We start from the raw sequence: 27,822 nt of genomic DNA, 5'->3' as shown, positions 1-27,822 counted from the left end.
TAAACTGTCTTCATACCGAATGGCTGACTGCCTTTTATAATCTGAATCAGAAAATGCAAAAAAAAAAAAAAATCCTTTAAAGTCAAACGGTGGAATTAACATATGAGCAGAGCTCCTGTGGGCATTTAAATCCATAATTAAAAAACCTGAGACACGTTGGCTTGGCAATCATTATTGTCTACCGTGCACGGATAGCCAAAAGGTACTGAAATGCGACATTCTGTCCCCCATGACGCACTCACTCAGCAGAGGCGGCCTCATGAAGAATGCTGAAAAGGCCTTATAGCTTCCTTACATCTTTAAATGCCTGGCCCACCACAGGTCTTTGCCCCAGCACTGAAAAATGCCCACAGGTCCTGGGGAGAGACTGTGCAATGTTTAGAACTCGGAAAACCTGCTTTTGCTAGCATGCTCCATTTCTACGCAGGAAAAGGAATCCTCCTCTGAAGAATTAAAAGTCTGAGAGTAGGAACACATGCACATACGCACGCAAATCATCATTCCTATCTGATGTGTGAGAGCACAGCACACAGCACAGCAATCTAGCTACAAGCCTCCCAGATTATAAATAGGCTGCCAATCCAAGCAGCAGCTGTCTCACATCGCTCTACTTTTTCCTCCCTTATTTTATTATATTTCAAACATGATGCACAGATCTCTACAAGTTTTCTCTGTGTTAACAGGTACAACATGCGCAGGCCAAGGAAATTTGTTTTTAAGATTATTCACATCAAACAATATCCTATGCTAATCTGCCACTGTTTACCTTATTTATACATGTACAAGGGGTTTAACAGGTTTGTGCTCCTGCATTTTCTATTATAAATTAGGCCCTCAGTATTATAATTCTGTACTCAATCGCAGTCAACCAAGAAATTGCCTTTATAAAGGCAACTGAGCACCCTGCCCTTTCTGGACTTCGAAAACACTACTACCTACACCTGAATGCAGCCGCCTGCACAGAAAACACACAAAATACAATGCAATTTGATGAAGTCTTTAAAGCATACAACTCCTTCATGAATGAAGCAAATCAGTCAATTAAATGTACTGCTAAGATCTTTAAAATGCCCAAGTGCTAAAGACATTCCTGATTCACCTTCCACCAACGTGAGGACTAAGAGCCAAAGCTACGAGGAGCTACCTTTTGTTCCCACGGGGAAAGCTACCTTCTCAAAAATCAGTGTACAGTGGACATCCTCTTGATCCTCTTTTCAGCATACGACTCACACTGGGAAGATACGTAACAGCCAAAGTGGTCACTATTTTACTTTCTCGTCTATTGTAAGTACATTAAGAATTCCTAAGTTGGCTACCATGGAAATGTCACTCCTGATCCAGAGGGACCCTGCATTACACTGAGGGAAAGCAGCCTAAACTACCATTTCCTTTCTTTGCTCACAAGGAATTCACTTTGGCCTAATGATACAAAAAGAGAAATGTTTACTATAATTGGAAGTAATAAGCTGGTAGTTAATTCTTTAAATTTTTTTTTGTTTGTTTGAAGGATGGGCTTTAGGGGAAATACAACAAAAAATAACTCCAAAAAGTTGTCTCATCTAAAAACTACACTTCTATTCTTAAGTAACCTGAAAACTTCAACTTCCCAACATTTGTTTGGTATCAGAATAAAAAATTATCTCAGTTTTTTAAGTAGGTGCACATGCAGTTATCCATCCTTGAACTTCTAACGAGAAAGCCTTGATTCTTTTGGGACAATTTCACACTGATTTCTATAAAAAGAATAATACTGCCTATCAAAATATTAAGTTGGGTGCTAAGCTTACAATTTTTGCTTTGCTGAATTAATTGGTTTTATAATAAAATATATTATTTTCATAATTAGAATAATACTTATTATATTTTTTAGAAAAAAAAATTTTCCCCTCCTTGTGCTTTAAGGCTTCCCGATTCAGTTGTATTGCTCACATTAAAGTCTATGTGTTAAAATACTTCTTTACACTTTAAAAACTTGCCTTTTTAAAGGTGTTTTTAATTTTTTATTTAAGTGTGTTTACTACATGAACGCAGGATGAATCCTACTGAATCTCCAAGCTGAGCCCAGGTCCAATGTTGATGTCATCATGGTTCATTAAACTGAATTTAACCTTTCCAAAACAAAACATAGCTCCTCAGGAGTTCTCTTGTGGTGCAGCAGGTTAAGGATCTGGCATTGTCACTGTTACGGCGCCAGTCGCTGTTGTGGCATAGGTTCAATCCCTGGCTCAAGAATTTCCACGTGCTATGGGGCCAGCCAAATAAAATAAATAATAGCTCCTAAAAGAGTGATAATCTGCCATGATGAACTAAACCTTAGGGATATCAGAGAATTAACTCGGGAAGTCAATGACAACTTCTAGTCCCATAATATTTGGCAAATTTTTTACAAGTAATGTTCTGAGATACTTTTTTCACTGATTAATTCTACTTGATGCTTAGTGAATTTCACGAAATCTAACAACTACTTTTGTTGAATTTTTCCTCATATAATCAGTGCCCCGAACAATATATTCTATTATAGAGGCCCAACTAAGTAACCGTTCTGAAAACAGACTTTTTTTCCTTCTCAAAGTTCTCTTTGAACTCAAGGTTTAAAAAATTTTTCACTGTCTTCATTGTGGTTATATTCTCTAAGTATAACCTAAAAACCCAGCAATAAATTCTATGTGATTTCTAATAACAATAAATTGACACAAATGTTTTTTACTCACCTACCTAGAGTTACACAGTAAAAATAACAACAAAGGCACAGAATTTAAATGTGCACTTCTAAATTGGGAGAGGGAGATGGATCAAACACTCTATTTATGAAAGCGTTTTAAAAGACACCCTTTGAATGATGTTTTATAACTCATTTGGTAATGATCTTTCTCACTGATATTTATTCTCAAAATTGAAATGCAGTACTACCTATGGCAAGAAGAAAGCCCTGACACACACAACCAATACAATGGGTTGTTATTCATAATGGCCTTTGGACAAAGAATCAACATGAAACAATAGAGCAATCTACTGACTCTATCTGGAAAACATCTTGCTAATACATTAAAAGCTACTGTAGGTTTCGAATCCCAGCCTCTGAAAAAAACTATTCAGAGAATAGGACCAAGCTACATTTTTGGTTTCTATTCTCTGATTTCTCTGAGTGTCAAACAACCGAAAAGTACTTTTTCATTCCATAAGCTCTCCTGCTCCAATCAAGAATGTGCCTTTCATTGTAAGAGGACACTGAACAATCTTTTGTTCTAATCATAGGATTTGCCCAGGTTTTTGTAACATTTGTCTAACATTATGATCATGAGATTCCCCTTTGAATCAGTAGGAGACAAAAATGTGATTTCAATAACAGCATTAAAAAATAATCTGAAAACATGCAAACTCCTGCATTTGGAATGGATAAGCAATGAGGTCCTGCTGTGTAGCACAAAGAACTATATCCAATCACTTATGATGGAATATGACAGAAAATAAGAGAAAAAGGATACACACACACACACACACACACACACATATGTATAACTGGGTCACTTTGCTGTACAGCAGAAATTGATAAAATACTGTAAATCAACTATAATAAAAACTTTTAAAAACCTGAAAACAATGGGAAAGTATTCTTTTTTCAACCCAAAATACATAAATAAGCTACTTTTCATTAGTCTACTACTCTCTGAATGTTACTAAAATTTAACTTTGTTAACAACCTTAAACAAAAAATTCAAAAAGATCTTTTAACCCTAAAATAACTAAAATTTAACTTTGTTAACAACCTTAAACAAAAAATTCAAAAAGATCTTTTAACCCTAAAATACAAACTTAGGTCTTTTAAGGAAACCACCTCCCACCCAAAAAAGGAGTTCTCTGTGGCAGAGTGGGTTAAGGATCCAGTGCTGTCACTGCAGTGGCTTGGGCTGCTGCTGTGCTGCAGGTTCAATCCTTGGGCTGGGATGTTCCACATGCTGTGGGTGCAGCATCCCCCCACAAACAAAGGAAGAAAGAAATAACTTGCATCATAAACACAACAAAATCTGTTTGAATAATATTTTATGCTTTCATTCAACTATTTTCACTTATATTTTTTAATGTGCAGAACTTGAAAATCATTTCTAAACCACATTTTGTGAATGAGTGTGTGTGTGTGTGTGTGTGTTTATGTAAACAATTTCTACTATTTTGGGCTGGGCTGGGAATGACCAGGAAAAAAAAATGCTGATTTGAGAACAGCAGCATCTACCTATATTTGCCCATAAGTAAATAAATGTTTTAAACAGCAAATAATGCAGAACCATAAGGAGCTAAAGACTGTATTAGTGAGTGCAGTTCTACAAGAAATTCCTTCTTCCTCTGCCCTGTGGTCCAGCTTCAACCAAATCCTAATCCTGCTGATTCTTCTGCATCTGCAGCATTGTTCATTCCCAATCTCTCTTCCTCATACTTCTTGGCCCTTAATCTGTGTCAGAGAAATAATTTTCTTACCCCTAAACTGCAATAACATGATTCTAACTGTACATCTGCACCCCATTTCTCCCTTTCTGTACAGTGCTGCCAGATTAATTTCAAGCATAACTCAGATTGATTATGTCACTTCCTTGGCTTTAAAAAAAAAAAAAAGCAAAGTATCATAGACTATTACAGTTGTAAGGGGACTTAGTGAGAAACAGGGGAGAAAGGAGGTAGTGGAGCTGAAGCCTAGAAACAGGAACCCAAAGACAGTCCACAGGACACAATGAGGTGGAGATCTGGCAGAATCCAACCTCACTGTTCATGCAGACTACACAACTTCATTATCTTTCTATAGAGTTTCAGATAAACACGCATAACAAGGTAGCAGATATTTTCAATTGTTTAGTTAGCAGATTCTTTTCTCTTTAGATTAACAGGCACTCTAAGGCAGAACAAATCAAAAGGGTTTAGCTGGATCTCTTCTTCTGGTTTTGTCTATAACGCCTAACAGTGCCTGGCAAAGTATGCAATCATCTTATTTCTTTTAGAGACTTCACTAACACTACACTTATCCTTAAGTTTTCAGGAGTGACACTTACCCAGAGACTATGGAAATGGGATGAGACATAAAGGCTTGAGGCTTGATTAAAATTAGCAGTGCCGGAGTTCCCGTCGTGGCGCAGTGGTTAACGAATCCGACTAGGAACCATGAGGTTGCGGGGTTCGGTCCCTGCCCTTGCTCAGTGGGTTAACGATCCGGCGTTGCCGTGAGCTGTGGTGTAGGTTGCAGATGCGGCTCGGATCCTGCGTTGCTGTGGCTCTGGTGTAGGCCGGTGGCTACAGCTCCGACTCAGCCCCTAACCTGGGAACCTCCATATGCCGCGGGAGCGGCCCAAGAAATAGCAACAACAACAACAACAACAACAACAACAACAACAAAAATTAGCAATGCCATTCTGGGTCCAAGGTTCAGACTGGATTGTGTCACACAATTACCCAGTTTCCCCAATGCATTTTCCCAACTTTTCCAAACGAAAACAAAAACCAGAGCTCTATAAGCTGATAGTTTAAATCACAGCCAAAGCCAAAAATCCTAAGTGCTGCTTTAAAAAGAAAACTGTTCTTACCTATACATTTTCAAAAAGAAAGAATTTGACTTTGATAAAGTCTAGAGCCACATCCAGTGTCCTTAGGATTCTGCTACACAAAATGATGCCAATCTCGTAGGAAGAGAATATCCTTCTATTTTCCTGTTTATAAATGTAATATAACTTCATTTCGGAGCTCCCGTCATGACGCAGTGCTTAACGAATCCAGCTAGGAACTATGAGGTTGTGGGTTCAATCCTTGGCCTCGATCAGTGGGTTAAGGATCCAGCATTGCCGTGAGCTGTGGTGTGGGTCACAGATGCGATTCGGATCCCACGTGGCTGTGGCTGTGGCGTAGGCTGGTGGCTACAGCTCTGATTTGACCCCTAGCCTGGGAACCTCCATATGCCACAGGAAGCGGCCCTAGAAAAGGCTAAATAAATAAATAAATGTAATATAATATAACTTCATTTAAAATTTTTCAAAATATTAAAATATCAAGTAATCATCTGTCTGTCTTAGAGATAAGCACTGTTGTCTGATTTATTCTTTCTGATGTTTTCCTAATTTTATGTGACAGTATTGGGATTGCATATCGCACACTGTTCTGCCCTTATTTTATTTAACGGTACATCGTGGACGTGTGTCATGTCAAAGCATACATCGTTCACTTCTTTTTCTTATTAATTGTACTTATGGATACACCATACTTCATTTAACCAATCCTCTACAACGAATGTTTTCAATTTTCCACCGTTATAACAAAAAAAAAGGTTTAATAAACATCCTTATAAAAATATTTTCTTTTTAAAAATCAACATTTTGTTGTGAAATTTACAGAAATGTGCATAATATTTGTGCAGTTTAACATCAGCTGTGATGAAAGCACCTGTTTAACCGCCACACAAGTGAAGTTTTAGAACATCACTGGTGACACAGGAGGCTCCCTCCATTCGTTCAATGTCAGGTATCAATGGACTGCCTCTCACCTTCGAACTCACTTTTTTTAATTTTTAAAAAATTTTTATTATAAATATATCTTTACCCATTTACCTGACTCGTTCCTGAGAATGGATTCTTAGACATTAGAGTGCTAGGTTAAAGGGTAAGCCAGTTTAAAACTTGGATTCCTACTCCAAAACTGCTCTCCAGAGAGGCTGTATATTCTCATCGATAGTGTGTTAATTGCCTGTTTGTCTGTTCTTTACAAGTACATGGACCTGACAGCTTTAAAATATGTTTACCAGTTTGAAAGCAAAAAAATTTCATTATTGTTCTAATTTATCATTCTTTGATTAGTGAAAATGAGTATCACTTCCTATTTACTGGTCATTAATGATTTTAATACAGCCAATGATTTACATGAGAATAGGAGTGTGTGTACGTAAGTTTGCATGAATGTATATGTATGTGTATACAATACATACGTTATCTCCAATAAACAGACTATTATCAATATCTTTGCATCCCTGTGAGCCCCTCTCCAACTGCATCCCTCTCCTTCTGCTCAAGAGGTGATTACCATTCTCAAATTTTTTATTATTCCTTTTCTTTTACAACTTTACCACTTATGTAACTATCTACACACAAAGCTTTATCGGTTTTAATGTATTTTTCTGTGACTTATATTTCTTTTTCGCTCAATATTGTGAAATTCTCCATGTTCATACATATATGCCTATAGTTCATTTTTTAAAAGTACAGTACAGCATTCCACTGAGGTTATTTACCATAATTTCTCTATCCTGACAAAGGACATCTACATTGGTTCAATTTGCTGCTGTTATTAAAAAGGCTGCTATGAATATTCTAGTATAAGAGTGTCTACACTGTCCAGTTCAGCATCCACTAGCCATGGATGGCTACTGAGGACTTGGAGTGTGGTTACTCTTGAGTTATGTTATAAATGCAAAATAGAAACACCAGATTTCAAAGGAAACATCACACTGGTAATTTTAATACTGAGTATATGTTGAAATGACAGTATTTAAAATGTATTTATATCTAAATACAATTTAATAAATTCATAGTTAGGTTTAATTTGCTGAAATGTACAAGGAAAATTAATCATTATGATATAATTACAATGAATCATGTGTTTATTTTTTGTAACGTGGCTACTAGAAAATTTTAAATGACATGTGCGGCTTCTGTTCTATTTCTTTGGACAGTGTTGCTCTGGAATATACACCCAGGAGTAGAACTGATGGGTTATAACTTACGCACCTTTTCAAATTTGGTCGAAAATACAAAATTGTTTTCCAAAGTGGTTGAACCACTTTACATTTCATCCAGCAGTGTACATGGTTTCTTGCTGTTCTATCCTTGTTAATAGTTGATGGATACTGTAATGTTTGCCAATCTGGCAGAAGTAAAGTGGTATTCATTGTGATTTTGTCTATTGATGTTTCCTTCTCTATACATATACTAACATTTTTACTTCTTTTGTGAACCATCTACTAATGTCCATTGCCTACTATTCCCTTGGGATGCTCATCTTTTTCTTAGAGATTCGTTAAGAACTCTTTAAGACTGATAACCCCTTGTCAGACATGTATTGAAAATACTTTTCTGGAGTTTTTTATTGTGTTCTTGGAATTTTGTTTTTACTGCCTTTGCCTTCGAGAAAGTTTTTCTTCTTTTTCTTTCCCCTTACGTTTTTTGGTTTTTGTCTTTCTAGGGTTACACCCACAGCATATGGAGGTTCCCAGACTAGGGGTCGAATTGGAGTTGCAGCTGCTGGCCTACACCACAGCCACAGCAACACCAGACCCAAGCCACATCTTCAACCTACACCATGGATCACGGCAATGCCGTTCTCTTAACCCACTGAGTGAGGCCAGGGATCGAACTTGTGTCCTCATGGTTACTAGTCAGATTCGTTTCCACTGAGCCACGATGGGAACTCCTCCCGTTATGTTATTAAGTCTTTTTCTATCATGTTATGGAAGGTCTTCCACACTCCAAGATTTTTTAAAAAACCAACAAACCTACTTTCTTCTAGCATTATTATATTTCTATATTTTATCTGGAAACCACTTGAAATCTGTTTTTTGAGTATGGTGTGAAATAGAGGTAAGAGCAGACAAAAACTAGGGTGACCATCAGCTCATCACAAATCCCCCTGCAGCTGTGGCTGTGCCACCTAGGTCCTTTTTTTGAGGAGGCCTTCTTCTTGCCCTCACCCTCCCCTCACTGCACACAGTTACAGGCACACACATGCCCCCACAGAAGCCAACACACAGTCAGTACAGGAGCTCACACTACCTGGTCTTGTTGGCACAGCAACTGCTCTAAGCCTTAGGTGGGGATGGTAGGCAAGCATGTGACCCAAGCCACACAAATCAAAGTACTTCCTTGGGGATGTTCAACACGGAGATAAGCCTAGAGAGAACTTTTCTTCAAAAGGCGAACAGTTTAGAACCTAGAAACTGCCGGCACACAGAGAGTTAGCAGACCGTAAGAGAAAAAAAAGCTGAGAACGTAAGATGTAAGAGAAAGAATATCTTAGTAGATTTCAAGATTACGAGGGCTGAAGAGGTTTGTATTCCCTGAAGCTTAGTTGTTCAGTTATACCTTCCCTTCAATGATACCTTTAAGTCCTTCCAATAAAGCCTTTCTGGCTTAAGCTAGTTTGAGTTGAGTTTGTAATTTGCAACCAAAACAGTCCTGACTAGTGTAGGAATTTCACTTGATAGTTTTCCTTAAGTAGATGGCCAATTGTTCTAATATCACTTATTAAATAATCCATCTTTCCCTACCTCTATAATATGTTAAATTCAAATTTATATTAAGGTTTTGTTTTTGAGCTTGTTTTGGTCTGCTGATCTGTCTGTTCCTGCCAGCATATTATTATTTCACCTATTATAACTTTCTAGTATGTTTTTGATTCTGGTAATTAATTCTTTCACTATATACGTTTACTGAATATATCCCATTGTTCTAGGCACACTGAAAATCCCCTTGAATAAAAAGATGATGTCCTAACTCTCACGGAGTTTAAAACCTAGAAGGAAGAAAAGATAAAAATAAAACATAATGAATTCTAGATTAAAGTTGGACCTAACCTGATCTAGGGGACAGGGAAGGCTCCCAGGAGGAAGCAGTTTTTACATTGAGACCTACAGGATGCTTATGAGCTTGCCAAGATAGGGAGAACAGCACCTCCGAAGGAAAAATGGTTAAGTTCAAAGGCACAGAAGGATCAGGGTCCAAGAGAAGCCCCCAAATGGCTGGTGTTCGGAATGAATGAAAGAAAGAGTGGAATGAAGAGAGGGTGGGAAAAGTAGGTGTGGATCACGCAGCATTTTAAGTCATTTTGGGATTCTGGATTTGGATCCTAGGAGCAAAGAGAAGACATTAGGTGGTTTTCAGCTATGATTCAGGTTTTCATTTTTGAAGACTCACTCTAGAGTAACTGGAAGGGAGAAAGACTGGAAGCAAGGAGATCCCCAAAGAGGCTCTTCATCAGCTAAGCAAGAGATGATGATGGGGTGACTCAAGTAATGATTACGGAAAGAAGGCAGATTTAAGAGCTACTTATGAGGAAGACTGGCAGGACCTAATGACTGAATTTTGGAGATGAGTAAAAGGGAACCATCAAGGCTACTTCTCAGGTGTCTGGCCTGATTGTTACAGTGGACAGCAGTAATATTTACAGCAGCAAGGAACATCATGGGAAACAAGCTGGAGAGAAGACAAGGAGCTCAGTGTGGGACATGCTGAGCTGGAGAAGCCTGTGGGATGTTGGCGCTATTTAGTAGCAGCTGGATGACAGGTCTGGGCCAGAACTGAAGCATCCCCCAGGACTCTTCCCCAAAGTTTCCTTGGCTACATGTGGGTGAACTTGAGAATCAATCTGTCAAATTCCTCAAAATATCCACTGGGACTGTGAATGGAATACTACCAAATTTTTAGATATCAGGATAATTACCTTCTTTAAAATGCTGACTCTTTCCATCCAGAGAGAAGGTGCAGGTCTTCATTTATTCAAACCCTTTTACATCCCTAGGTAAAGGTAAAGGTCCACAGAGTGTACGTTTCTTGTTAAGTTTACTTCTGTCTTTTAAAAGATTTCTTGCTTTTGTAACTCGGTAATTTTTTTCCATTATTGTTTCCTCACAGGATACTACTGATATAAAGGGACGTTCTCGGTTTTGATTTTACCCTGTATTTGGCCACCTTATTGTAATCAGTTGTAGTAATATTCATTGATTTTCCTGGTTTCTCTAGGGGGCCAATCACATCACCTACAAATAATGACAATACACATCTTTTGTTCCAGCAATATTTTTCATCTCCTTTTCCTATGCTATTGTATCACCCAGAACACCCAGAATAATCTCCTTCTCTTTTTCCCTTTGGTTAGTATAGCTAATGGCTTGTTAATTTTGTTGATATTTTTCAAAGAATCAACTTCTAGTTTTGTTTACCAATTCTTTAATTTTGACTAATTTGGCTGGAGCATACCCAGCCAAAATTTTTCAGACAAAAATTTCCTCAGAAAGGCTATATGAAAAGTATACTTCGGGAGTCCAAAACATCTTTCTTTTATCCTCACATCTAAATGACTCCTTTCCTAAAGTTCTAGTGTCACAATCCTGTACCCTTATGTTGATGAAAAATTAAATGTTTATCTGACTCTCATTCCTTTATAACTAACTTTTTGGTTGTTGTTATTAACTATTGAGTAGTTTGTGGGATTTTTCTCCTTAAGGACTTAACATTTTTAGCAATAGGACGAGTCCCTTTTTCCCCCAATAATCTCACCTGATGCTAAGATCTTTATCTCAAGACCTGATGCTTTTTTTCAGCACAGAAATTTTTTCCTTAAGTTCTTTGATTAGTTTTTCTTTTGAAATTCCTCCATTATAGAGATACTAAATCATTTAGATCTAGTTTGCATGTTTATTTTTTCTCTCGTATTTTCTATCTCTTTGATATGTTACAGAATTTAGCTTTCTTCTAAATTACTAATTCATCTTCTTGCAGAGTCCATTTTCTTATTCATTCCTTCTGTTACGTTTGTTTACTTTTGTCTTTTTTTTTTAGGGTCACGGCTGAGGCATATGTAGGTTCCCAAGCTAGGGGGTGAATCATAGCTGTAGCCTCTGGCCTACACCACAGCCATAGCAATGCCAGATCCAAGCTGCATCTGTGACCTACACCACAGCTCATGGCAATGCTGGATCCTTAACCCACTGAGCGAGGCCAGAGATCAAACCTGCGTCCTCATGGATCCTAGCCAGATTCATTTCCTCTGAGCCCCACAGGAGCTCCCTAGGTTTACTATTTAATTTCAATCTTTCAAAAACTATTTATTGAGCAGCTACCATATGCCAGATCACATTCCAGTCTCTTAAAGGAGGTAAAGGAGTTAGCCATGTGACTATTTAAGAGCCTCCCAGGCAGGGTGTTTCCATTGTGGCTGTGTGAGCTGTGGTGTAGATTGCAGATCTGGTATTGCTGTGGTGTAGGCCGGCAGCAACAGCTGTAATCAGACCCCTACCCTGGGAACCTCCATCTGCCACAGGTGCAGCCCTAAAACGACAAAAGACAAAAGACAAAAAAAAAAAAAAAAAAAAAAAAAAAAAAAGAGCTTCCCACTCAGAGAGAAGGGCCTGGGAAGTGAGAAGAGCCCATCATGTTCAAGAACAGCAAGGAGCCCTCTTTGGCTGGATCAGGAAGAGTGGGCTGGAGGAGAGCAGGAAGTGAAGACAGGCCATGAGACCTTATAGGACACAATAACTGGACTTTTATTCTGAGGGTCATCAGGATAGCCTGTTTTTGTTTTGCTGATGCAACAATATCCTTTAAAACCTCAGTGAGAATACTAATGAAAATTTTTAAAGTTATCTCCTATTTTCTTACATTAGCTGTGTTAGTAGAGACAGGGTGAAGAATTTGGTTTGATGGCTCAGCTTCATTGTCCACGTTCAAGCTATTGATTCTCTTCATATAACTAGTAACATTTTCTTGTCTGCTTACACTTACAAATAAAGGTTTAGCTAATCAGTATATGTGTGGTCATGAAAATCCAAAAGAGGTCTTTGTCCCAGGCAAAGCGGATGTATGGGGAAGTCTAAGACCAGACGTGTACGTAACGGAGGGCCCATCTGGAAAGAAGCAGCTCACCAATAATTTTTACTATAATATTAATTCTCAGGAAGCATGTAAGGGTCAGCACAGAGAGCTCTTAACTTAAACCTAGAGACCTAAACTCTTAATAGTCATATTCTTCAGATCAGTCAGTAATATTTTGAAAATCAGGATAGGTATAGGTTCAATTGTAGATTATAAAGACTGAATTTAGTTCTGTATTTCACTCAACCCTTCTTAGTAGTCAAGACAAAAGGTCACTATTATAAAGAAACTAAAATTATAGATCATTATCAGGATCCCAGTCAAAACTGCACAATCTGCAGCTTTCTATAGAGTCCTTGACTAAAGTCAGAAAAATAATTTAAAAATTTTCCTGTGATTAAAAATATCTGCATGAACGAAAAATACTGAATGCCCATCAATCTGTTTCCTTTCCTGCATTTTCCCAAGACTTCCAAGCAACATATCTATGGGAGAAAAAAACCCAGTAAGTTAACTATTATTTGATAAGAACAGCATTTTTAGGTAAAAGAGATTATTAGGCCTTTTATACGCCTAAAGCACATGTAACTGAAAATGTTCCAGTAGGAGAATTTAACCTTCTGAGTCTTTTCGTGCTGGCTCTGAGTATGAACTATGCCAGATATAACAGGGTTACTAGATGTGGTTTCTTCCGAACAACCTCTGGCAGTAATCCCAAGTGACTTTTCACTCTACTCTTGTATTTTAGTGGGTAGAACATAATACAAGTCACACAGGAAACAGAATTTCATTAAATCTAGTGGTCCCACCTCAGTGATGAATGAAGGGAAGAAGCAGGGTGGGTTGGTGGTGGGAGGAAATATCTATACTACACAGTGATGATACTACTTACACTTATAAACAAAGAAGAACACTGTTATATAGACTATGATTAAGTTGTTTTTAGGGATTCTTTAATTCCAATATAATTTAGCAATATAATTATAAGTAGAAGATATAATGTATGGACAGTGATTTTTGAAAAAGTGGGGAGAGGTCAGGGCTTGGGGCGCTGTAGCCCTTGTACAATCTAAGATGATTTTTGAGAGAAACGGTTGGTGTCTCAGGGTTTAGCAACTAACACAACCTAGTGTAGAAACGTAAGAGAATGTGCTAAAGGACTGCACTAAGAAGTCCTGCTGGTAAACACAAGTTTACAATTCAATCCTGAAGTATCTTATACCAAATTGCACATTTAGGGAGTGGAAGATTCCATGTTCAAGTTTAAACACCACTGCAATTTTTTCTTAGAGCTCTGATTCTCTCTCATTAATTGCCTACTTAGGTAGTGAAAACCCAGGAAGAGCTCCTCCTTTCCTTGTCAGTTAAAAGTAAATCTATTCGCCCTTAGAACTACACTGACAGAGCTCACAGTAGGATATTACACATCCACACCCACCCACTTACCACACAAGATTAAGGCTCTTGATCTAGCAAGGGTAAGGACTCCCTAGGCTGGCCCCATCCTTTGTCAGTGTACCAAATTTGAACATGTCTGTACACAACTAATAGGTCTTCCTTGCCGATTTTTCATGGTGATGATAATCCAGTGAGCACTAGATATATGCTCTCGTGTCTTTCTCCTCATTAGGATATATACAAAAATCCAACCTCCTATTCTTTTTCCTTTTTCCATCATCTCCTTCCTATTGCCCCCCACCAACCCAATGTGAAATACAGAGGCAGAATCGGTCATATTTTTTAAAACTGTATCTGCACATACGAATGCTTTTTAGAAACCCAGTAAAAGTCACCAAAAAAAAAAAAAAAAAAAAAAAAGACAAAAAGAAAGCCAGAAGGATGGAAAAGATAAGTTGCTAACAAATGAGATCTTGGAAACATGTGGAATGTAGAGAGAAAGACTATGTTGGCTACTGATGGAAGTGTTGTGGTAATTTCTTTTGAGCAATGACATTTTTGTTGCACCCTACTAAACTCATTGAAAACCGATTATTTTTTCAGTCATCTGGGTCAAATTTATCTTGGGAACATTAACCAAGGAGTTAATCTGAAAGTTCCAAGTCTCTTCTCCTTGGTTTCAAATATAGGCAGTCCAGGATTACCTGCATCTTTTGCGGGTGGTAGGATCTACTTAGTGAAGTATGCATGTCAGGATTCTGAAGGTACAGGTTCTGCCTAATTTGTTGCTTGGTAAGCATGCCTAATACATGAAAACCCAAATCTAAAATAAATTAGAAAGCATTCCTTGTTTTTATTTTTATGATTTTTTATTTTGTAAAATTTCAAAGTACAGAAAAGTTCAAAGAATAATACAATGATCCCTTCGATAAACCAAATATCTATATATCCTTCCACCTTCCCTCCAAATCATCATTTTCCCTTTTTCCTCATAAACCATATGAAAGTAGACAACATGACACTTAATCCTTAAATACTTCAGTAGTAGGCATTTCTATTACAGAAAGATTCTCTGCCTTGTAGCAAAGATATACCCCAGAATTCCTTAAAATTCTACACTACGAGATCCCTGAGAACAGGATTCATCTAATTTATTTTTTAAATCCTACGTCTGTTCAGCTATTAAAAACGGCAATTTCCTCTACTATATTTAACACAAATTTAAATTTACAAAACAATCTTTTGGAACACAACGTCTAAAGAAAGGTAAATAAATAGCTCCTAGAATTACTAGTTCAATAATATCTGGTTATTTACCAGGCTGTCAGACAACTAAATACAGTGTTTATCATTTTAATAAAAGCAAACACATCTTGGGTCTCTGGGAGAGCCACATGACCAACCATATTCCTCAGTAGAGCAAATTTCAAAATTTTAGGGATTCCTGAATTGAACTTTTTTTTTTTTTGGCTGCACCCAAGGCATGCAGAAGTTCCCAGGCCGGGGATCCAAACCCATACCACAGCAGTGACAACACCAACTCCTTAACCCACTGAGTTACCAGAGAACTCCTGAGCCAAACTTTCAGATCATTAGACAAGTCTTTGGGCATTTTAAAGGGGGAGCTAGAATTTGACAATGATGAAGAAGATTCTAGAAGAAGCTATATCAGTTTATGCGATCAGTGCAGTCTGGGGAGAATCCATCACCTCTCAAGTTGATCTAAGAAAAGGTACAGAACTGGCCATGGACACATTATAAGACTAGACTGAAACCATCGACTCATTCTTGTAAACCCTGTGGAACTAAAGGAAGAGACTGGTGAAATGTTACACATTTCTCCTGAACAAGTAATTTGAACTCTCTTAATCTCACTTATGTCTTAGGACTAAGACAGGGTAATCAGGATCTCCAGGAGATTGCTCTGCTTCGAGTACTTCCTATTATTCCAACACTCCTTTTCTTATCTCACTGTCTTACCACTCCTTTCCATGAAAGATATTTAAGTTTTTAATTGTGTGAAGAAAAAAAAAATAATGTTCATGTTTAAAATGCCTTTTAGGAGTTCTGGTTGTGGCTTGGTGGTTAACAAAGCCAACTAGCAACCATGAGGACGCGGATCTGATCCCTGGCCTCGCTCAGTGGGTTAAGGATCCAGCGTTGCTGTGAGCTTCGGGGTAGGAGGTCACAGGTGCGGCTCAGATCCCACTTTGCTGTGGGGGTGGCGTAGGCCAGCAGCTTCAGCTCCGATTGGACCCTTAGCCTGGGAACCTCCATTTGTCAAGGGTGCAGCCCTAACAAGACAAAAAAAAAAAAAAAATGCCTTTTAGGACCCTTACATGTTAAGAAACTCAATCAATATAAAGTACACTTTATATAACCATAAAGCTTAAATAAATGATGTAGGAATAAGATTCACGACCTAACAATGATCCTACTCTACCCAAAGACTTCTTTTAAAAATTATCATATGCAAATAGAGAAATAAAACACATCTATGCAACTGTGGACTTTATTCTATAATGCCGCGCAGCTGAAGACACAGGCTACATCTGCTGTTCACTTACACTGTCACCTTTATCATTCATCTACACATAAAAGGTTTTTCTCAAATTAGTCCTTTCTAGTTAATACACTGCATTCTACATCTAGAAAAGCAAACACAAAGGCAAATAAAGCCCATATCATAGTCTTCTGGCTATTAATATCTGCAGTGCTCTCTCCTTACGCTGGCCTAGTGAAGCCCTGGCCCCTGAAGTGTAAAGATGAACTCTGCCAAACTATTCCCCAGCTCTAAGGCAGTATTAACACGTTGCAAAGTGCCAAAAGGGCCATTAAAAAAAAAAAAAAAAACTGACCCACTTTTAGAAGTCAGCAGCTTTTTCCTTCTGGTGAAGTATGAATATTTAAATCAGGCAGACAAGTCAAGGAGCAAACATTCCATCCTGAATGCAATGTGTGCGTCTCCGGCTCTGAGCTGAAGGGACCCCGCTGTCGTAACCAACATGGAAATGAATGGTCGCTTAGGACTCCAAAAAGGCAGTTTTCTAATCATTTCACTACCTTTCAGACTTGAAGTTCCAGACTTGGATGGGAGGGCAGAAAACACTAAAAGATGGATCACGGCAACTGCTTTAAATTATATACTTAATGATTTATATCAGGCATAATATAATTTAATTTGTAGTAAATCAAGCAAACTGAAGAAAGGTTAGGTTTGTGGTTAACAGCTGTAAATTTGTTTTTACCTTCGTGATATAGTAACAAAGCATTAGAGGAGTACTATATTTGAGAAGATGGTAAACTCATCGTAATAGAATTGACTAGAATCAAATTTCAATCTGAGCACTACTGTTTAAACGAGATAAATAACAGCAACTCTCGACACAACACAAGATAAAGAGAAATAAATCAAACTACTATTCAAAAGCCTACTACATTACAGCTAAAGGTTCCTTTTGGCTTTATGGAGAATACATTATTAAATGAAAAGGTACCTTAAACAAGTGGAAAAATAAAAATTAAAAATTCACATTAAGGTAAAAGACACAGTTGGAAACTGTAGGGTCATCTGTTCCTACTCAAATCTAAAATTATAATTTACAACAGAAACTCCCAATCTTTACATTGCCAGGGTCCTGGGAACTACTACCTCCCCCGCCCCTCAGCACCCCCATTTGGATCCCATATTTTATCTTTCAAACCAAGTATTTCTATAGGACATCTTATGCAACTTAAAGGTAACTGTAAGATTTCTCTTACTCCTTCAGGCAACCCCAGATCAGGAAGCAATGTTATAAATCAATTTTGCTTCTGTGAAAGCTATCCAAACTCTTTTCAACTTTAAACTGATTTTTTCCCTCACAAACGTTCTCATCTATAAGCAAACATGCCAGGATTTCACAATTAGGAAACCAAATTCTTTTTAAGGAAAAAAATCCCTGCTCTCTTAACTTCTTTCTATAGGACAGAGAATTGATTTAGTTCCACAAATCTATTGTTCAAGCAAGCAAGCAAACAAGCAGGCCAATGAAACCCTATTTCCTCCAAATACAAACTCATTCCACCCTTCCAATGCTAAAGCATTCCATTCAAAGGGAGGTACTGACCAAAGTTCTCTGAGCAAGTGTAGTTCTAGGCTGGGGACAGTGTGGTCAATTAAAGCCTTCTGGTACCAGGCCCTATTATCATAACTACTCAGTCTTCCTTTTCATTGTTTCCCAACACATTTCATGAAAAAATTTTAGCATAGTGATGTTCTTATGTTTCTTCTTTACATCATGTTCGATGCTATATCCCTGCCTCTGCTCAGGTGACTCCTCTTAGGTTGCCTCCATGCCTTCTGCCTTTCTGGATTCAGGTCCCATGTGGGTTCCTTGCCCTCTCATTTCTCATTATCTATATCACAAACCAATTCTTTATGATGCAGTGTCCTGTTGGACTACGCATGTATGTATGTGTCCTCTCTCTCTACTAATGGTCATGAGTGTCTGCACACGTATGCTAGAGATGAACACAAAGGAGGAGCTGAAAAAAACATTCCTGGTGGGTGGAGTTCATACGAAAATACACAGTTAAAATTTGCTGAGTGGAGTTGGGATGGGCGGAAAAAGAACAAAGAAGCTGCCTGATTCAGCAACTGGTATGTTTTCAAGACTCCATTGCTACCCCAGCCTGATTATTTGCTATATTTTACCCAAGTAAGCAAGATGATAATTAGAAAAAAAATTTATTTTTTCTTAAATAAGCATTTTAGGTCCTAATAAAGAGAATCACAAGAAGGATTCAAAGCACTGTAACTATTTCAAAAAAGAAAGGGTGGAAATCAAGGTTCTCTCTGCACACTTAAAGAGGGAAGGGGCCTACTTCCTTTCTCTAAAATGTATAGATTACTAGCTTTTGGAAAGCCCTACTGCTGCCTTCTGTGAGTTCCCTTTACATTGCAATGGGGCTATGGCAGACACATGTCTTAGGAAGATGACTCAGGATAAGGTTTACCTTCTTGGGATGTGGTCATCAGAGAAGTGAGGAGACCCAGGGGCCTATGAGTGCACCACTGGGTTCTGTTTTCTTGCTCACAGAGATAAAGCACCATATTAAAACTCAATACATTTGGGGAAGAAAAGATAAAAACACAAAAAGGGCCCGTCTTATCTTCAGAAATGCAATTCTCAGCTTTGTGAGCTCTGGCATTCAGCTAGCCAGATTACCAAGCTTATTTAAAAACTGAAGGCTTTGCCCCAACTTCATATTTTGCTATTTTCAGGGTTTGTTTCCACGAGTGCGCCTGAGCTCGTGTACATGTGCTTCACTCAATTCACACACATCAGTGGACAGCGGCGGCAGAAACCCAGTCCACAGCAGGAGGTTTAATTAACTGTACACAGGACAGTGCCAACAGCACTGGGCCGCCTCCCCTGGGGCAGTACACCACCAGGGCTAATATGAGGGAAAATCTGCTTCTAGTGGGGGGAAAGTGTGCCCCCATCAAGTAAGATGAGAGATCTACACGACAAAAGAGAACCTGCACCCAAAAAAAAACCCAAACAAGCAAAAAATGTGCCAGGACAGTCTCAGCAAGACACAAGAGCTTCCCTTAACATCAGGAAAGAGAAAAGCCAGAATGCAGTATTTTCCAGTAGATGGGTCAGGCTCCACTCTATCTGGGGGGTTATTAGAAGCTACCCAAAGGCTATCTCATACAGGCTTTTCTAATCATCTCACACATTCCTCACATACATATTTCTCTGTCAGAAGGGCTGGTAATGGGATTAAGCCATAAGATCAAAATAATATTAAATGATGATGGTGGTGGGGAAGATCTTGGTTGGAATCCAGATGGTAAAGGAGCCTGCTACATGTAAACACACTGTAAAACTCAAGGACTTGGAAGGAAGTCTATCTTCACTCTGTTAAGAGTGTCTGGACAAATGAGAGTACTTTCCAAAGATTCTTCCAGGATTCCTCCTGTCTACACTGCAGGACACACAGTTGGCACTGCACCCCCATAGGGAATGCTCCAGTCAAAGTGTATATTCAGGAGTTTTACACTGTTTTCTAGTCTAGGTCAGGTCAAAATAAACAGCTTTACCCTCGATAAAGTTTAAGCTAACCTAAAATGATTCAGGAGAGCTATTCAGGCACTGTTTTCATGTTTAACAAGTGACAAATTCCAGAGAGAATGTAATTGACCAAATAAACATCACTAGGGGCAAATAAATGAGCAATTGGTATAGTATAGACCCAGACTGAAAGAAAGGCTTCAGGCAAGTCACCTCGCCTCTCTGCACTCTAGGCTCCTCTAATGACAGCTCCTGTGTAATTCACAAGGAGGTAGGCAGGATTAATTTGATAATGTCTATAAAGTGCTTTGAGTTCCTTAGAGAAAAGTGATATAAGTGGTTATTACTACATCCCACTAATGCGAAGTTGCACAACATAAAGGAAAGGAGAAGAAACAAGACTCTTTGATAGTTTATTATATAAGAATTTTTATAGCCTGGTAAGATGTTTCATAATTGTTTTTTATTCATTGGTCTTTATTATATGCCCATGAGACAGGAAACATTCCTAGCTCCCTCTTCTAGATAAAGAAACCAAGACAGGAAGTTAAGTGACTTTTGGAATGCGAGGCATTCTTATCTCTATTTCCCAGATAAGAAAAGCAAGACGGAGAAAGTCAGCGACTTTTCTAGTCATATTCAAGAGGTGAAAGGGATAAGCATAATTAAGAACCTGGAAAACATCAAGGGTCACCATTACTTTTTTTGCAGTGCTCTGACACTTCTGACCAGGGTGCAGTGACTGGGAATCAGAAAGCCTGAGATTAAATACTCGCTCTATCATTTATTGGTTGTAAAATCTTAGAGAAGTCACTGTGTCTTTATGTGTGCCACTTTCATCTATGGGCAAACAAGGACACACTGTGCAAATAAGTGATTACCTTTGTTAGACTGGTATTCTTATTAGGAACATGGGTTCTCCCAGTCCCTACCTTAGGAAAGACAATTCAGTGCCCTCAGACCAAATGAAATATATAGTAATAATTTTAAAAATAGCTTTATTGAGGTATAATTCACATACTATACAATTCACTCATTTAAAGTGTACAAATTCAGTGGCTTTTAGCATATTCACAGAGTTATACAACCAACACGAAAATCAATTTTAGAACATTTCATCACCCCAAAAAAAGAAATCCAAACACATGAGCAGTCACTCCCCATTCCCTCACCACACACACACACACACACACACACACACACACACACACACACACCCCTGCTGCTTTGGGCAGCCATTAATCTACTGTCTGTCCCTATAAACTTGCATATTCATTAATACGAATGGAATCATATAATTTGTGGCCTTTTGTGATTCGACTCTTTCTTTTTTGTTTTTTGTCTTTTTAGGGCCGCACCTGTGGCATATGGAAGTTCCCAGGCTAGGGGTTAAATCAGAGCTGCAGCTGCCAGCCTATACAAAGGCCACAGCAATGTGGGATCTGAGCCATGTTTGGGACCCACACCACAGTTCAGGGCAATGCTGGATCCTTAACCCAGGGGTTGAACCTGCGTCCTCATGGATACTGGTCGGGTTCATTACCGCTGAGCCATGACAGGAACTCTGTGATTTGATTCTTTCACTTAGCATGTTTTCAAGATTAATTCACATGGTAGCATGCATCAGTACTTCATTCCTTTTATTGCCAAATAATATTCCATTGTATGGGTATACCACATTTTATTTAACCATCTGTCAGTTGATGAGCTGTTTCCATTTTTTGGTTATCATGAATAATGCTGCCATGAACATTTTGTGTACAAGTTTTGTTAGACATATGTTTTCATTTCTCTTGGGCATATACCTAGGAGTAAAAATACTGAGTCACATGATAACTCTATGCTTAAAACTTTGAGGAACTGCCAGGCTGTTTTCTAAAGTGGCTGCAACATTTTACATTCCCATCAGCAATGCCTGAGGAGAAGGCAACTGACGGGAGAACACAGAAGGGAGACATTGACTGGTGCCTGTGCAGGAACAGCTAAACTAGCGCTGCAGGATGAGAACTTGTGTTACTGACAACAGGGATGAAAAGGCTTCACATACCAAGTTTTTCTTTTTTCTTTTTCTTTCTTTTTTTGGGGGGTGGGGTGGGTGGAGGGCTGCACCCGCCGCATATGGAAGTTCCCAGGCTAGGGGTCAAATTGGAGCTATAACTGTTGGCCTATGCCACAGCCACGGCAACGCCAGATCCGAAATGCGTCTGTGACCTACACCACAGCTCACAGCAATGCCAGATCCTTAACCCACTGAGCGAGGCCAGGGATGGAATCTGCATCCTCATGGATTCTAGTCAGATTCGTTTCCGCCAAGCCACGAGGGGAACTCCTCCAAGTTTTAGAAAGAAGAGATACTGGCTGTTAGTGTATCTTCCTCCTTTCCTCCCCCTCTGCTTAGGCCCAGGTTAAGGCAAGTGAACCTAACAGCTTTTTTACACCCAGACCAATGTTCCCCCATCTCTAACAGAAAATAATGCATAACTTGCAGAGCCAGCCATTGAAAAGTCTTATATTATTTTTCAGATTCAGGTGGTAATATACATTGTCCTTTTCTGCTTACTAGAATTGGTGTGTAAAATTTATGAAATTTTATAAGCCAGGCCCTCACCATTCCCTTCAATGCATCAGGCTGAGCCCAGCCCAAATACATACGTTTAGTACAGGTCAAGCATACGCTAGCTCCAACACAGTGTATTCCTGCATAGTGGCATCTGCAAGCCAAACAGAACTGGTAGAGGAAAACAGATGGCTTCTAAAAGGGGAAGAGAAGAAAAACAGAAGGTCAGGTAGAAAGGGGTGGAGGGAAGGAAGGGAACAGAAAGAGGCTAAGAGAAAGGAGAAGCATATTTTCTGGTTTTGCTCTTCCCACCTGTCACGGCACTCTCCTTGCTGGTTGCCAGCAGGCTCCCTTGCAAACACAGCTGCAAGTGACAAAGAGCAGCCACTGTCCTACTCAGGGGGTCCCTTCTATGTTCCATATTGTAAACTGTACTGAAATGCCAACTGCTTACAAGAGAGGGAATTATACCCCCATTAGAGCCTTGAGGAGCAAAGTGCCAACTATATCCAACTAATTAGTATGAAGGCTCATAGGTTTCCTACAAAATAACAAGACTCCTCAGAAAATAGTAAAAACAAACAGAATCAAGAGATTAAGTACCAAAAACTGTGGCTTTTTAAAAAATTTTGTAGATTTGTCAGACCTGTGATTAATTCAATCAAAATAAAACTGTATCGTCATATAACTCCTGTAGTCACCACATGTTCAATTTGCTGTGGGGCTCTGCTCTTTCACAATTAAAAGAAAATTACCAAGTCTTTCCCCAGCAGAGTTAGGGATTGCCACTAGGGACTGCCAATAGGGGGAAATGCTTCACACCAAGTTTTACAGAGGAGAGATACTAGCTGTCCAGGAATTCTCCTTTTTCTCCCCCTTGCCGAGGCCTAAGCCAAAGCCAAAGCCAAGGCAAAGGGAACATAAGCAGCTTTTTACACAGAGACTAATGTTGCCAGCAGCGTTCCAGTGGCCTTGCTCACGGCAGGAGAAGGCATAGTGACTAATACCGCTGGGTCTTGTTGAAGGAAAGTGGCTGGCTTCCTTTGATCCACTGAGTGGTGTGCTGATCAGTGTGATTTCCCTGTTCTGCTGACTGTGAGCGTGTTGGGGAGAGCGGGAGAGCTGGCTTCTGAGAGGCCCATGCAGGGAAGCAAATTCCAGAGCTGCCGAATCACAGAAAGCAGCAAGAAATAAAAGAGGGCTGAACTGGAAGCAGACACCTTAATTCTGCCAGCATGTTACTTACTGATATAAGGATCTCTGGGAGAGGAATGAAGTAGGTGCTTCTATACGTCTAATTCATCAATTGCAGTACTACACATAACTATTAAACGCCGTGTTCAAGACCAGAGTCCAAGCTCCTGAAACTATCATTTAATAGAAAAGTTTTAATTACGTCATTTTGATGGGTGAGAGGAAAAAACAGGAATTAAGGTTTTTTATAAAAAATTAAAATTAAAAAAGCAAGAATTCATCGGCATCTGTGGCTCTTGGCCGAGCTGTGGAGACGAAGGAAGTCCACCCAGCACCTGCGTGTGTGTGCAGGCCCACAGCTACACACCCTCTCTTCTACTTGCCAGAGAAGAGGCTGCTGGATTAACATGAGTTAATCTGCTTGCATGCTATGCACATTTTTCCCCCTAGTAAACTGCAAAATTTACCTAAAGATAAATATAGCAGTCTCTTAGTCCTTTGCTCCATTCAGCTGCTGCTGACAAACACTTCTGTTATCTCAAATTTCATCAGCAGATTGTACTCCTTCCTGGGGAACAGCAGCAAAAAGTAGCTTTCAAAAAGCATCGTCTCTGAGGTAAAATACACCACATTTAAATGACTTCTGAAAAGGGTAACTTTCCACCTTAAAATAATTCTTGATAGAGTGTATGATTTCTTACACTAGATCTAATCATTGCTGCTTTAAAGAGTAAACAGTCAACTGCAAATTGAACAAACTGCTTTGACTATCCTAGTACCAGAAATGAAATGGATTAGGTCAGCAGGTGGCATGTCATTTCGGTGCTGCCTGGGGGCCCAAAATTTCGTTAGGTCATTCTTATTCTGATGACAGCAGGACTGAAAACCAGAGCATTCAACATTACCTCCCACCTCCATTCTCACAGCCATCTTGGGCACAAAAGAGTTTACAGAAGTCCCTGCATCTCCAGTATTGAGGCTGCTTCTAGGGCCTCCAAGATACCTGAGCTGAAGCTGCCCAAGATCTCTGGGACAGGATCTCTGATTTTGGCCTTCTTGGCCACACAAGGAAAGAGAGTTCTCAACAGTTCTTAAGCATGTCAATGTGCAATTCCATTCTGTAGTACTTTCCTTAAAGGAAGGGACTGGCTGTTATGCCTCTGCTCAAAGGGGTGAGGAAACTGTCTAGCCTCTGCTCACATAGGGGGAGTGTTTGGAGAAAGGAACCAACTTAAGCTGAAAAACAAAAAGAAGCGTGATGGGGGTTGGGGAGACAGGCAGGAGAAGACAGGGTAAACTGGGAGAAAAATCCTCCTCTCCAAAAGTCGGGAGCTTCTTGCAATGATGGAAAATCTACACAATCCAACAAGAGTTTTTCTGTTAAGCCTCCTTTTCCCCACATGTATTTCAAACTAGTAGTAGAATTCTAAAACTAAGTAGTCTCCAAAGGTTGTTCCTATAACAGTCAAAATGAGATCAGATTATTTAAGAGTGTCTAGACTTTATGAGATTGAGATAACTCTCAACTTGCTAGGATAACGGAAAATGTTTTGATAAATTTGTAAACAATTTACAAATTTCAAGATTTCATGTCCTATCTTCAGACAATTATATTTATTTTTGCAATTGTACTTCTCTTGCCATTTTTAGTAGGAGTAAACTAGAAAATAACATCAGCTTTAGTATCAGAAGTCCAGGCTCAAGAACTTACCAGAGACCTTATCTTTTTCGCCTTCCTGGTATCTTTTTGGGTAACTATCTTCCCTGACTCTCAATATATGTGGTTCATCTAGGGACGATTTCAACCTTCCTTCAGGGGTGGCATGTGACTCAGGCCTGGTCAATGAGAAGACCCCAGTTCCCTGGCCACAGTGAAGGATGACTGGTTGGAGAACAGACCTGAAAATCATGTCTGCATCTTGTGCTGATACTTCCAGAAGCGGAAAAAAAAACCTTTTTTTCTCTTTTCATTGAGGTTGATAAAACGGCAGGCTGTAAACCCAGAGCTGCCAGAACCGACCACTGCCAATAGAGGACTGCCTGTACACAAATGAAGCCAGAAGGAGGAGAATGTCCTAAAACAAAGTTTAAGGCACTAAACACAGCCATGCCTGAAACTAGCCACATTTCTCAACTTATTAATTATGTAAGCCAATAAATTCTCTTTTTTGCTTCAAGAACTTTGAGTTTCCATCACTTGAAACCAGGAGTCTTCATTAATACACCAGCCAAATAACTGGTGTCACTCAATCTCACCACACATCAGTTTTCTAAACTTGAAGTGGGGGGGGGGATGTTTGTTTACCTTACAGAATTGAAACTGCTAAGCCCTACATAGGAGGCATTGATATTTTAACTAAAACAGAAGGTAAGGATGGAAGGAATAAGATACTCATGGGGTTAAATTGCTCCTAGCCGTTAGTGCTGATAAGATAATACTCTACGTCTATTAGTTTTCTCTTCATTTGCCCTAGCAGGGCCTACGAAATCTTTATCAAACCACTTAATCACCTAGTAAATCTTTAAGTGTTTTCCTTTTACTTTCAGTTGACAAGACTTTTCTACCTTCCTACATATCTTTGACCAAGCTACCTAGCTAGTTTACCATAACGAATAAGCAAAGGGATCACAGAAAGGGAAAATTAACAGTTCCATTTTCAAGGAGTGTGTGTGTGCTTGCATATGCACGCAGCCATTCATACATGAGATGAGGGAAAGGAATAATTCTCACCTGAAGGCAAATCAGAGAGGAGAAATTACCCCTAAACAAGATGAAAACCTAACTGCTTCAACCAATGTGCCAGACCACCCCTTCCCTCAAAGCATTAGTATTCTTAGAGCAGAACTGATCTATTAGGATTAGATTTTCAAAACAGAATTCATAATCAAATGTAACGTGTATTTTGTTATTTGTTGTAGTGACCTGATGAATGCTTGGTTTCACAGAACACTAGATCATATCTATCATGGATACCGGAAAAGGATAAGAAACTTTCTGTAAGAATGTGCCTCATCTCTAAAATATTAATATCAAAGGATTATTAGTGAAACAGATACCCAAAAGTAAAGGTACTAACTTCTGGTCCTCTTCTGAGTGATGTAAGTGGGGAAATAAATAAGCAAGAAAAGCACAAGCATATTTTACAAGAGCTAGGAAGAAAAATAATGAATGCGTTAACACTTTGAACTTTCAAAGCTTCTGGGCCTCAAGATGAACTATGAATGAAATCATCGTTAAGAGGAGGTTTTATTTCAAGATGTTTTCAATACCTTTGACATCAAGGTGTTTTTGTTCATCATACACAGGAGTATAACTACATCTATGACCAGTAAAAACCCCGTGGCTCAGTGCTTCCTAAACTTAACCCATGTTTCATATAAGCTGGACATTAATATCTTGAAACAAATAAAAGATAATACTTTTCTCGAGATTTCTCACTAAAATGTTTCTGAAAGCTAAAATACATTAGTAAAAAAAAAATCACATGTCTAACTTTAGAGAAAAGTCAAAAACGAATTTAATCAATTCATTATCTTTCTTAAAAATTTTTCTTTACAAGGAAAAGCTGAAAAGTCAGGCTATTAATATAATAGTTTCTTCTCTAGGAAGATTCAAACAAATCATTAACTCTGACCAACCAACACCATATAGATTTAGATTCAGGAATAAAAATGCTATATCAAACTGACTTGGAGTTATCAGATTTAGCTTGGACAACATCAAACAACTTTTAACTAAACTCAACTTGCCTTTCCTACACATCTTTGTATGCCTGGGCCCCACTCCTAGAGAACCTAACCTAATCAGTCTAAGACCGAGCTGTAGATGCAGCATTTTCAAAAGCTCCTCAGGTTATTCTGGGGTACAAGCTAGGGGTGAGAATCACTAGTGTGCATATGACTTTGGTCTTCAATACAAAGACTAGATTTTATTTTGATAACTATTCTACAACTGTTGAGAAAATCATTACCATTCAAATTACTATACTTTCACTAAAAT

The 27,822-nt window shown here is 38.8% G+C and overlaps 1 protein-coding gene and 1 long non-coding RNA gene across 51 annotated transcripts in view; both read right to left on the bottom strand.

The window, feature by feature from the left end:
- Positions 1 to 27,822, bottom strand: part of PHF21A (PHD finger protein 21A) — a 200,824-nt gene that overhangs the window by 102,258 nt on the left and 70,744 nt on the right. The window lies entirely within an intron of this gene.
- Positions 1,990 to 5,929, bottom strand: LOC146405270 (uncharacterized). Its single transcript, XR_014837025.1, has 2 exons — positions 3,810 to 5,929; positions 1,990 to 3,743 (listed from the first exon to the last, which is right to left on the bottom strand). It is a non-coding gene; the product is annotated as an uncharacterized LOC146405270 (long non-coding RNA).

Source organism: Sus scrofa, chromosome 2 (genome assembly GCF_054392235.1).
Source record: "Sus scrofa isolate SSC_HxYL_T2T_F1_AM1 chromosome 2, Sscrofa_HxYL_maternal_Yorkshire_Landrace_v2.0, whole genome shotgun sequence".
In the NCBI taxonomy this organism is placed as follows: domain Eukaryota; kingdom Metazoa; phylum Chordata; class Mammalia; order Artiodactyla; family Suidae; genus Sus; species Sus scrofa.
This window is presented reverse-complemented; position numbering and strand designations above follow the sequence as displayed.